Source organism: Microcaecilia unicolor, chromosome 2, assembly GCF_901765095.1.
Source record: "Microcaecilia unicolor chromosome 2, aMicUni1.1, whole genome shotgun sequence".
NCBI lineage: Eukaryota > Metazoa > Chordata > Amphibia > Gymnophiona > Siphonopidae > Microcaecilia > Microcaecilia unicolor.
This window is the reverse complement of record NC_044032.1, coordinates 618,372,552-618,386,035: the sequence shown is the minus strand read 5'-3', so window position 1 is coordinate 618,386,035 and position 13,484 is coordinate 618,372,552.

The window sequence follows — 13,484 nt, the reverse complement described above, 5'->3', positions numbered from 1 at the left end:
AGCAGTTTAATTGCAGTCAGTGGGCAATCAAATTGCTTCAAAGCTTCATGGCCCTGAAGATCTTAAAGCTACTTTTCTCTGAAATCTGTTTCAGTGAGATGGTAATATTACTACCTCTATCTTAGGCAGGGGAGAGGGATCTTATTTTCAAGGAAAATGAAAAATAGATCTCTTTTATTATGAGAGACTCACCTTAGATACTTCAAAAGTACCTTTAGCATTGATGAAAGTGGCTACCTAGCAACCATGTCTTTCTGTACTAGACAGGTTTATTAAAAAAAAGGATTTGAACTAGTACAGGGGGAAAATGGTCTTCCTGAAGATGAACAATATTACAAATGTGCTTAGCCATGATGATAAGGCAACAGGTATGGCTCCTTAGAGAAATGGCCCTTTTCTTGTGTGGCACATATAACCATTTTCAGTATTTCACGACATGTATGCAAATCCTTTTATGCAGTTGCTGAAAACTACAAAACTGATTAGAACAATTAGGTATGCAAAAGGCATCAGAAATCCCAGCCTAAATATTTAAAATTGCTGCAGTATGGTGTTTTTTTTTTCCATTTTCATAAAACTGTAAACATTTGCTTGTCCCTCTGCTTAGATTAGAAGCTGGTTATTGTACCCATCCCGAGATGTTGGATGCTATTTATTTTGTCTTAGTTTTTGAAAAATGTATTATGATAATCATGAAGTTTATTGCTTGGTGAGAATTATATTACATAGGCAAAATTCCCCTGAAGACAGATTACACAGTCTGAAAGTCTTTTGTGCAATTGCCTTAGCTGTAAATTTTGAAAAAAAAACAAAACAACACAAACAATTTACAATCATGGTGATAAATTGGATGACTAATAATATATGGTACAGGATCATTTCCAGAACTTTTTGCAAGAGTAAATAGGCACTCATACATGTCAAATGGGCCTCTGGAAACTGCCCCTTCCCCAATGCAGATAAAAGTATGATTGTTGTAAACAGTATGGGGTCCTTTTACTGAGGTGTGCCGAAAAATGGGCAGCGCTAGTGTAGCCGCGTGTTTTCGGTGCGTGCAGATCCATTTTTCTGCGCACCTGTAAAAAAAGGCCTTTTAAAAATTTTTGACGAAAATGGACATGTGGCAAAATAAAAATTGGCGCGTGTCCATTTTGAGTCTGAGACTTAGCAGTAAGGTCTCACATGCATAGAATGACGATTACTGCCCAGTTTCTGCCATGCACCAGAAAATAAAAATCATTTTCCGGCATGCGTAGTGGATTCACGTCAAAAATGAAATTACCGCATGGGCCAACGCAGTAGCAGGGCGGTAACTCCAAATTGATGTTTGTTGGGTGCACGTTGGCGCTTGTGCATCTTAGTAAAAGGGCCTCAAGTGTGCTTTCACCTATGGGGGAAAAGGGACAGGACAACAGAGGAAGGTATGTGCGATGATTTCATTTACACGTTCTTATTTTTTCCATTAACTTACATTTTCAAAAGGAAACTCTATAGGGAGTTCTTCTTGAAACTTAGCCTAAATAATATATCCTATGTCCCTGGATGATCACAATGAACCAGCATTTAGTCCCCTACCAAGGACACATCCCATGCAGGTCCAATGCAGTCCTCTGCAGGAGTGTTTCACCTACTGCTACTCAGAGAATAACTATTAATATAGCTTCTACCTTACCTGTGTAGCCCTTGTGGCTCCAGCTACAGTATAAGGCTTTAGCCTCTACTCCTGAAGGTTGTGCTTTTACTCTGCTGAGCCTGACAGCCAGAATAGAATCACCTTGGAAATGGATGAGAAAGAAGCAGGAGTCACTTGACCTATTTACCATATTGAAACTTTTTGACAAAAGGCATAAAATGCTGCTTGGAGCCAGAGTTCAGCATTAAGATTTCTGTTTCTTCAAAGGGAAAAGGGAAGGTGCAGTCTCGCTCTACTTCTTGTGCCAGAGTGGACGGTTCTCAGTGCATGCTTGACTCCTGTATGGGACAATAGATTGATGTAGGTGGCAGATTGGTTTCTCCCCCTGTCCCTCTAGTCGAGGGAGGGTCAGGGGACCAGGGAGATGAGTCCCCATCAGCAACTTACTCCAGCTCCAGTGGGACTTCCATCACTTTAGAGTTTGTCCTATCTGTGTCTAAATATCAGCTTTGAAAGATGAGATCAACAAACTCAAGAAGGAATTAGCCATAATTAAAGAAGCATCCAGGATGACTCATTTCCCAGCCAATTAACCACCACCACTGCCTCAGAGAATGAAACAACAAAGGAATAGATGGGTCATTGTAGTGACACAAAAACACTCATACTCCCAAGCTTTGCCCCCCCCCCCCCGTCAAATTCTTTTGCAGCGTTGCATCACATTCCATTTAGACTATTGTAACTTGCTCCTCACAGATTCCCCACTGAACTGTCTCTTTCTTCTTCAATATATTCAAAATTCTGCTGCAAATCTTATCTTCCACCATTGTCACTACTCTCACATAACCTCTCCTTTCAAGTCACTTTACTGGTTCCCCATCCCTCATACAGTTCAAACTTCTCGACCTAACTTACAAGTGCATTTTTATTGTAGCTTCTCCGTATATTTTCTCCCTAGGAACTCTGTTCATTAGGAAAGTCATTCTTATTTGTATTCTTCTCTCCACTGTCAACAGTGTTATTCATTTGCTATGGGAGTCAGCTCCTGGCAGTGGCGTCAAGGTTGCCAGCTGGGAAAAATTTTCCCAGCCCAAAACCAGCCGTAAACCCGCCCAAAAACCGCCCGCAGCCAACCCCCGCCTCCCGCATCACCGAACCCCGCCCCCCGTGTCACCGAACTCCGCCCCCGTGTCACTAACCCCGCCTCCTGCGTCATTAACCCCGCCCCCGACGTCACCCCTGACATCAACCCCGCCCCTGAAAGGCTTCTATTGGACCAAATTGGACCAATAGAAGCCCTGGCAGCGGGAAAACCAGCCAATCGGCGGCCGCAAAAACCCACCCAATCCCGCACCGCGGCCGCTTGAAAACCCGCCCAAATCCCCGCAACCCACGCGATTCGAAAATTCCCCGCAGCCGTTTCCAAAAAGCCGCCCAATTCTGTGGCTTAACCGCAACCCTGCCGACTCCGAGTGGCGTACCAAGGGGGGGTGGTGGGGGTGGTCCGCCCCGGGTGTACGCCGCTGGGGGGTGCCGTGGTGCGCACCTGCTGCGAGAGTTCGCTAACTTCTCTCGTTCGCTGCAGCTCCCTCTGCCCCGGAAAAGGTTACTTCCTGTTCCGGGGCAGAGGGAGCTGCAGTGAACGAGCAAAGTTAGTAAACTCGCATCAGGCGTGCGCTGCGGCACCCCCCCCAGCGGCATGCACCCAGGGGGGGCTCTTTCACTGGGGGGGGGTCCGCGCTGCATCAGGGGGCGGGGCGCCGCCCCGGGTGTCCACCCCCCTAGGAACGCCACTGGCTCCTGGGATAATTTTCTGTAAAAAATGATTCAGAAAAGGAATGAGTGAAAAAGTGTGGAAGAGACAAAATGGAGTGGTTAGATTTCAGATCTACATTGTCCTGGCTTCTTGCTCCCAAGTCACTCTTTAAAAACCTGCTCTGTCGGGGGGGGGGGGGGGGGGAGCATTCCAAGCATCTTCCTGTAAAGTTAACACAGATGAAAAGTTTTTGCTGCATATTAAGGGGGTAACAGATGTTCTCATGAAAAAAAAAAAACACCCCTCCAAATCCTAAAGAATACTGCAGTTAGATTGATTTTTAGAAGAAAAAGGTTCAGCCATGTCTTTCCATTATTGGCTACTGTCCGCTGGCTTCCTTTCAAAGCATAATTATGTTTAAATTGCCTTGTTTTGAGTTTACATTTTTAAATGATTTGGTGCCTGAAAGTTTATCCCAGCTAGTGGCATTTCGCTCAGTTAGAGTGTCTAGGACTCCAAAGAGAGAGAGATAAAGACACTGGAGCAAATGGGCTATGGAGAAGGAGGAGGTTAAACAACAGAAACTGGAGGCAATTCTGACCTGAACAAAGGCTGGTTGGCTTGGGTTGTGGACAACAAAGCAACTGATGTGGGGAAATGATGGGAGAAATAAAAGATTGCTGTTGGGATTGGGTTGAAGAGGACCGCAGAAGTCTTCAGGGAATGTATCCATACTTGGGACTCACTGAACCATAATTTCTTGCTTCCAGTACCTTATTGTGCCTCTGCCACTAAAGCTTGCAGATCTGAATTATAGGGCTTCATAATAAAAACAAGCTAATCTTCTAAATTAGGCTCGTAAACTTGTGTCCTCTTTTCAGCCAAATTTAGGAGTGTAGGAGCCCTTTTACTAAGCCGTGTAATCGTTCACGTGCGCCCAAATGCATTGCCAAAATGGAGCTACCACCTGACTACCACATGGCTGTTGAGGTAATTTTATTTTTGGCACGTTCATTTTCGGACGCGCGCCAAGTGGCATTTGACATGCATAGGTCATTACCAACCGGTCACCGCATTAGACTTTACCACTAGGTCACTGGCTGGTTGTAAGGTCTCAGACCTAAAATGGACACGCAGCAATTTAGATTTTTCTGCATGTCCATTTTTGGCAAAAACTTAAAAAAGGCATTTTTACAGGTGCGCTGAAAAATGATTCTGCGTGCGCCCAGAACCCGCACCTACATTATCACAAGCCATTTTTCAGCGCACCTTAGTAAAAGAACCCCATATACAGCTATTTCAGAACGCCGTGGAGGGGCATAATCGAACGGGGCACCCAAGTTTTCCTGAGAACGTCCTCGTAGGACGTTCTGCAAAGGGGCGGGGAAACCCGTATTATCAAAACAAGATGGGCGGCCATCTTTCGTTTCGATAATACGGTCGGGGACGCCCAAATTTCCACATTTAGGTTGACCTTAGAGATGGTCGTCCCCGATTTTCGGCAGTAATGGAAACCGAGGACGCCCATCTCAAAAACGGCCAAATCCAAGCCATTTGGTCATGGGAGGAGCCAGCATTCGTACTGCACTGGTCCCCCTCATATGCCAGGATACCAACTGGGCACCCTAGGGGCACTGCAGTGGACTTCAGAAATTGCTCACAGGTGCATAGCTCCCTTACCTTGTGTGCTGAGCCCCCCAACCCCCCCCAAAAAACACTCCCCACAACTGTACACTACTACCATAGCCCTAAGGGGTGAAGGGGGGGCACCTACATGTGGGTACAGTGGGTTTCTGGTTGGTTTTGAAGGGCTCACATTTACCACCACAAGTGTAACAGGTGGGGGGGGGGGGGGATGGACCTGGGTCCGCCTGCCTGAAGTGCACTGCACCCTCTAAAACTGCTCCAGGGACCTGCATACTGCTGTCATGGAGCTGGGTATAACATTTGAGGCTGGCATAGAGGCTGTCAAAAAAAAAAAATTTAAGTTTTTTTTTAGGGTGGAAGGGGGTTGGTGACCACTGGGGGAGTAAGGGGAGGTCATCCCCGATTCCCTCCGGTGGCCATCTGGTCAGTTTGGGCACCTTTTTGAGGTTTTCCAGCTTATAATCGAAAGTGATCGCCGGAGATCTTCCGACACAAATCGGGAGATGGCCAGCGATTTCTTAAATGCGGCGAAATCGGTATAATCAAAAGCGGCATTTTTGACAGCATCGCCGCTTTCCCGTCGCTTTGCCGGCGAAAGTTCAAGGGGGCGTGTCGGTAGATTAGCGAAGGCGGGACATAGGCGGGCATGGGTGTGGCTACCAGATGGCCGGCTTTCACCGATAATGGAAAAAAAAAAGCGGCGTTAAGCAGTATTTCGTTGGCTTTACTTGGTCCTTTTATTTTCACGACCAAGCCTCAAAAAGGTGCCCCAACTGACCAGATGACCAATGGAGGCAATGGGGTATGACCTCCCCTACTCCCCCAGTGGTCACCAATCCTCTTCCAAACTAAAAAAATAAAACTAAAAACCTTTTTTGCCAGCCTGTATGCCAGACTCAAATGCCGTACCCACCTCCATGACAGCAGAATGTGTTGTATCCTCCGACAGCCTTTCCCTGGTTGCGATGTGGCTGTCAGGTGAGTGTGACACCTTTTCTGTTAGGTGCCCTGGCTGCAGAGTCACATTAGCAATGCATTGTGGTGGGTGTAGGGTACTGGGCTCTACTCCCATGGTGCTTTTCCCCCCTGCTAATTGGGTCAGAGTGTGCCCTGTTTTGTTTCCTATTGTAGTCCATGCGGTAGTGGCCATTTTTGTAAGCCAGTTTTAGTTCCCTTTCCTGTGTTACCCACGTTAGAGAACGTAGTTCTTACCTTGAATGGTGCTGAAAGAGGGCATTGTACACCATTGTGCCAGCTCTGACCTACTGCTAATCTTAGTACCAGGGGACTCTTTGCCAGTGGGGCACAACCTCTGATCTGCAGTTAACTGTGAGTAAACGTGGTTATTTCAAGAAAGGACTTTTTCAGAGAGATTAGTCTTCAGGTGTGAACTGGTGTGCCAAAGTTATACTGCAGCAATAAGTCCTAGAGGCTGTATGCAGGTCCCTGGAGCAATTTTAAAGACCACACTCTGATTCATACAATCATATATGGAGAATCCCCTAACTACATGAATAACCGCATCGACCTCCCAACCAGAAATAGATCATCATCTTCTCATACTTAACTCAATTTACACCTTCCCAACTGCAAAGGTATTAAATACAAGACCTCCTATGCATCCAGTTTCTCCTTTTTGGACAGCCAGCTTTGGAACGCTCTGCCAAGATCCATCCGAACAATCAACGACTATCTACCATTCAGAAAATTGTTGAAGACCCATCTCTTCAAGAAAGCTTACCCTAATGACCCAACTTTTTAAACCCACCCATATGATTCCTGCCCCAACGATTATTATACCTTTGACCATGTCTCACAATCTCCTTATGCTCATTCCTCAATTTCTTCCTCTCCATCCTTCCTACTCCTTACCCCTCCCAATCTCTCCACCCCAGTCTTTCCTGCCCGCTGCCGGCGTTGACCCTCTTGCTGCCGCCACATCGCTCTTTATAAATGGTGAGGTCACCGTTTATTACTCAGGAGTAATAAACACCATAAATCCTCATCAGTCCTGATTTTTATGACCATGTATATAAAGTTTGTCTCCTCAAAAGATTTTTTAATATTACTTTTCTTTAAAAAAAAATTATGAAAATCAATTAACTTAAAGAAATCAGGGGACCAGTTGCTGACATGAATCATGTTTTGACATTACTGCATCAGGGATGGTCACCTTCATATTAACATCAGATCCATCTTCATAGCTAATAGCTGCCATGATCCCTCTACCCCATACCCTAGGTAGATCTCCATCCCCACCCCCAGGCCTCCCTTTCTGATGCTTGGTGGTCTAGCAGAAAAGAGGCAAAAATGACGCCTACTTGCTTCTGCCCATCATGTCTCCCACTTCAAAATGGCTGCTGTGACCTCTAGTAGCAGCCTTGCAGTACTACTATTGGCCAGGACCTGTATAAATTCCAACAGCGATGACATATCCTGTCTTATCTGGATATTCAACGATGGTGCCGGACATGACCTGACATTGACTATCTGGGCTTAATTCAGTTCGCAGCTGTAAGAGGCTTCAAAGCCACTGACCACCTAGGGCTAAATATTACCCCTCTATTTTATAAAATATGCACATAAATCACAACTCCACTCATGCTCCACCCAAACTCCTCCCCTGAGCATTCCAACCAGGGCTTAGTTTTTAGACAAAAAATGGATGTACAACTGTGGAGCTGGGGGAGGAGGTAGGTGGACCAGGTGCATGTGCAATAGGAAAAAAGGGGCTGAATTAGGGGGTAAGGTGACTGCTCTGCTGAAGTTTCAATAGAACAAAATCACAGAACAAAGAGCAGTGATTGAAGAGCAAATGAGTAACCTAATACAAAAAATAAAGCTCCAATCTCAAAATTTTGTGCTTATGCAAAAAATGAAGAAAAAGCCCTCAGAAACCATGGATAATATATCTCAGGTTTAGTGCGTGGTTATGGGAGCAACATTTGCCCCATCCATAGCCAATTTATACATGTCGAATTTTGAAATCTCTTGGGTCACCAAATCTCCCTTTCAAGAAGTAATTTTACATTGGTGGAGATTCATCGACGACATCGTCATGCTCTGGGGAGGTACAGTGTCCAGTCTTCAACAATTCATGATATGGCTAAATAGCTGTAATCACAATATCCAATTTACAGAACAACATTCATCTGAATCAATACATTTTCTTGATGTTGAGGTCAATATTGTCTCCAAAAGATTTATCACAAAAGTATACAAGAAAACCACTGACAGAAACACGTTTCTGCATAACTCTAGCTGTCATCCCAGGCATCTTAAAGACAGCCTTCCATTCTCCCAAATGCTGAGACTAAGATGCATTTGTACAGATACTTCCACGTTTAAACTTCAAGCAAAACAACTAATGAAAGATCTATCAATGAGAGGCTACACTAAGACTGTTCTGAATAAAGCATATCGAAGAGCAAAATTCAATAATAGAAGTCTACTTATGTCCAGTAAACCAGCATACCAAACAGATGAGAATATGTTCACAATGGTCATGCAACACAATGAACACAGCCCTCTCCTTTCAAATTTGATAAAAAACAGATGGGACATAATAAGATCCACCAATGCATTTGAGAATGCTAATTTGCGCATTGCATATGCTAGGACAAGCAACATTAAAGAAATCGTTAGTCCCGCTGACATAAGACCCTTTACCACAAGCATCAAGAAAATACAAGGGCATTATAGATGTGGACACTGTCAAATATGCACTATAACCAAACAGACAAAAGAAGTCATTAATCCTAAAACAAACAAAATTCACAAATTAGTGCACTTCACAAATTGTTCATCCAACCATGTGGTATACATCTTGAGTTGTCCCTGCAAAAAACTTTATATAGGCATGACAACAAGACCATTGCGGGTCAGAATTTCAGAACACAGATCCAACATCCGCAGACGCGCTGTCAAAGAACCAATTGTGGAACATTGTATTTCACATCAACATAAATTTGAAGAATTGCAATGCTTCGCAATAGATCATGTTGAAGCACATTATAGAGGAGGGGACCGTAAACTTGCTTTGTTAAGAAGAGAAACTAGATGGATATTTGAATTTGATACCCTGGAGCCAAACGGGCTTAACAGCTCCATTGATTGGTACAATTTCTATTGACGTTGTACTGCAGTCCAAACGTATTAGAATTCACTGATAGGTTAGAATCTTTTTGACGTCATCACACAACATACGTATCAGTATTTCAGACAATTGGAAGCATAGGAACGCCGAGGCGCCATTTTTTGAAACGTTGCAAGCTTCCACTAAAGTATGATAGACCTCGAGCTATAACTTAATGTACTTAAGCTTTATTTCTTTTCATGACAACAATGTCTTTTCTATTTTGATTCCAGTTTAACGAAAGCACTCCGTTCCCGATGAAGCCTAGTTTTGGGCGAAACGGGTTCCCGTCGAACAGATACTGAGATTGGAGAGTGCTCAGCTATACAAAGCTAAGTACAATGAATATGCATTTAAATAGATATCGTTGAAATAGATATTGTTTGATTGTCAAAGAATAAGAAAAAAGAAGAAAGATAAGAAAAGAGAAAAAGAATACACAGCTTTACCATAAGCTATCAAATTGTTAATGCGAAAATGAAGTTTTTTGCCCAGTGATAGAATCGTTGACTGCTCTGCTCCAAGCTCACCCCTTCTCTCCTCTTTTCTGGAAGGGAGGAGATGGAGCAGAGCACTTCTGCTGCTCTAGAGTCTGAAAAGAACTGGTAGAATTCAAGGCTGTTCCCCCAGAAATTAAGCCCTAATGCCTACTATGCAAGTATGCACCTACTTGCACTGTGTATACTTTTGGGCATGACCTAATTTTATAAGTTGCCTTTTACACACATAAATCAGAGTTTAGCCATGCATTCATGTTTCTTTGAAATCCAGCCGCAAACGAGACTTAGAAGGGTGTAGCCTGGCTATCGTGGAAGGTGCAGCTCTGACTGCCTTATCAGGTAGACTGGATGGTCATGGTAGTCTTTCTCTGTCATTTAGTATGGTGGTTAATTTAAAAACTCAGCTCATGTTTTGGACATCTGAAAACCAGCATTTAGGCATCCATATTGGATGGACGTCCAAATCTTGATTAAAAAAAAACAGAATATGGACATCTAAAACTGTAATATGTCCATATTGTAAGGGGGCATGTTTTGGACATGTCTAGGGAGGGGCCAAAATACAGATGTCCAACTCCGATTGAGGAAGGGGAAGGGACATCCATGTATAAAAAGATTGATGTCCGTAGTTAGACCTGGTACTTGGCACTTCCGGGTTTCTGAAAGGTGCTCCAATTGAGCAATTCTCCATTCTAGCTTTTGTTAATCCCTAGCAGTTAGCTTTGAGATTCATTTTTATTCATTTTGGGGCATTTTAGATTTGTGGGGTATGTAAAACTTATACCAGGGGTTCAATTTGTATGTGCCTAATTGCATTTATATGCAATTAGGTCTTGCGCTTCTGTCTGATGGCGGTTAGTATTGATTTCACACTTGGGTTTGGCATTTACATTTTGCTTTTTATATTTCCTGTGGTAGGGGGAGTGCCCATATCTATATAATCCCCTGAGTAACCGTCCAAATATAGCCTTCTATTGGTGGTTTTTCTTTATTATCTTTTATAGTGGCACGTTTGTGAGAGAATATATATTTATATTTAAGTTTGTATTTAATCATACTTAGACTCACTGTGATGAGTCTATATACAGGCTACTTGTTTAGTGTCCATTTCATTATTTTATTTTGAATGGTTTATTTTAAATGATTTTTAAGTATTCCATGTGACGTATATTTATTATTATTATTATTATTGTAGTTAGTAATTTAGGATGTCTGCTATAGATTCATCGTGCAGGTATTTGTTGGTTCTTTTCAGTCTTTTTATTATTAGTCTGTAGCTGTTTATGGTCAGTTTTTAATGATACCCCTAAGCAAGTACGTTTTCAGGATACTACTACTGCATATATGATGTTAGTCATATTTTTATTTTTGCACATTTATGCATTTTTGTTTCAGAAACATTTTTTCGCCAATGGTTGGCATATTTTAATGTTACTTCTGAGCCAGCATATTTTCAGAAGATTATAGTATATATGATGTCAGTGATTTTTTTCTCATTATTTTTCACATTTGATTTATCATTTATATTTTTGGTCAATATTTATCACATATTTTAATTTTGGGTTGTTGTCTTATTTTTATCTTTTACATAGTTTCCATTTTCATTTGTATTTATTTTTTTTATTGGTTATTATTATTTTTTCTGTTTTCACGTTTTCTACTTTTTTCTAATTTTTCATTTTTATTCCTCATTTTTCATGCAGTTTATGCCTTGCACTCTATGAGAATTCTGGAGGCACATCTGTATACGTCAATTTGAAGGTAGGCCTTAACTGTATTTTGTCTATATGCCTCTGTATTTAAGGTGGTTTAGTTATCATTTATTAGCATATAATTTACTTTCATTCATTAATTTTAAATTTCAAAGATGTAATTTCAATATGGAAAGATCTTGAATTATATTATATCATTATATCTGTATATGTCCTCTTTTCGCACTGTTTGAACAAACGTCTGGGTGTTTGTTATAGTACCGTTGCATTTATAAGTTCGTATTTTTCAAAACCTCTATGATATGTATTTTTAAATCTCATTTCTACTTTACACTGCCATTTTATTCTTTATTCTTCACTGCCGTGTTGTGCTTAGAATATCTCAAATATTTCAAATGTCACATTTTTCTTTTGAAATAATTTGATATTAATTTTCAAATATATGTGTGATATGTTTTTAGATGTCTTTGTTTTTAACCAATTGTTCTTAACCTTTTTATATTTTTATTTATAAATGTATAAAATTGTATACATTTTGATTTGTTATATTTTGTTTGTTTTTAGACCCCTGAAGAAGGCAGTTGGCCGAAACACGGACCGTGTAGGGTCTTAATAAACTCTTTTGGTGCTCTTACTCTTTGTGGTTTCTATCTGGTCTATTTTGGTTTTTCTCCCGCTTTCTTTGTTGTTTTGTACAGGAAGTCAAAGCAGATCATTTTCTGTCCCTGGAGGGCTCACAATTTAAAAAAGAAAGAAAATTACAGACAACTACAGTGGGATTTGATCATGCAACATTCCTGGTTATTTGTTGGCTGCTCTAACCCTTAGGCTATTCTTACATACCAAGGTCTAAATGGTTCACAGTTGAACTTGGTGCATAAACTTAGAACAGCTATTTTTCTGTCCTAACGTTATGCACTTACTTAGCTGGTTAGAAGTCTGAACATCACTACTAACGGGCTAGGGCCATGCCCCGCCCACCCCTAACCCCCTGGAGTGGTACCGCTAAGGTTTGGTGAAATGCAGAGTGAATTTGAGTCAAGAATTATTTGTAAAACATGATCATCTGAGTCTGATAACGAAGATTATGTTTGTTTACTTGGATGAAAAATTTGGGAAGGTTGCCTGTTGTTGTGAATCTATGGATGGAGAGTGGACATTTCCACATTATGTAGTTAGTGTGTTATGAGTATTGTGTGCTAAATAGATAACGCAGAGTTAATACGGGAGTACCTAATCCTGCTTATAATCGAAATAGAAAAACACCTATATTGCAACCCAAATCAGGAGATGGGCGTCTTTCTCCTGTGGGCGCCCAAATCGGTATAATCGAAAGCCGATTTTGGGTGTTTTCAACTGCAATCCGTCACGGAAATGGGTAAAGTTGACAGGAGCGTGTCGGAGGCGTGGTGAAGGCCACCACCAACTCCACCACCGCCAACTCCAGGCTCCGCTCATTCTGCCTCGCCTCACCCTATGCTTGGAACAACCTTCCTGAGCCCTTAAGCCAAGCCCCCTCCCTGCCCGTCTTCAAGTCTTTGCTTAAAGCCCACCTCTTCAATGCTGCGTTCGGCACCTAACCCTTACCGTTCAGTGAATCCAGACTGCCCCAATTTGACTGCCCCTATCGGACTGACCGTTCACTTGTCTATTAGATTGTAAGCTCTTTGAGCAGGGATTGTCTCTCTTTGTTAAATTGTACAGCGCTGCGTAACCCTAGTAGCGCTCTAGAAATGTTAAGTAGTAGTAGTAGTAGTAGTAGAACTGGGGCATGGTTATCGGCCAAGGAGAGATGGGCGTCTTCAGCTGATAATAAAAAAAAGGCATTTTTACCGCGATTTTGGGTCACTTTTTTTGGACCCTTTTTTTTCATGAACAAGTCCCAAAAAAGTGCCCCAACTGCCCAGATGACCACCGGAGGGAATCGGGGATGACCTCCCCGGACTCCCAGAGTGGACACTAACCCCCTCCCACCAAAAACCCCCCACTTTAATAACTTTTTTTCCAGCCTCTATGCCAGCCTCAAATGCAGTACCCACCTCTATGACAGCAGAATGTGTTCTATCCTGTGACAGCCTTTCCCTGGTTCTGATGTGGCTCT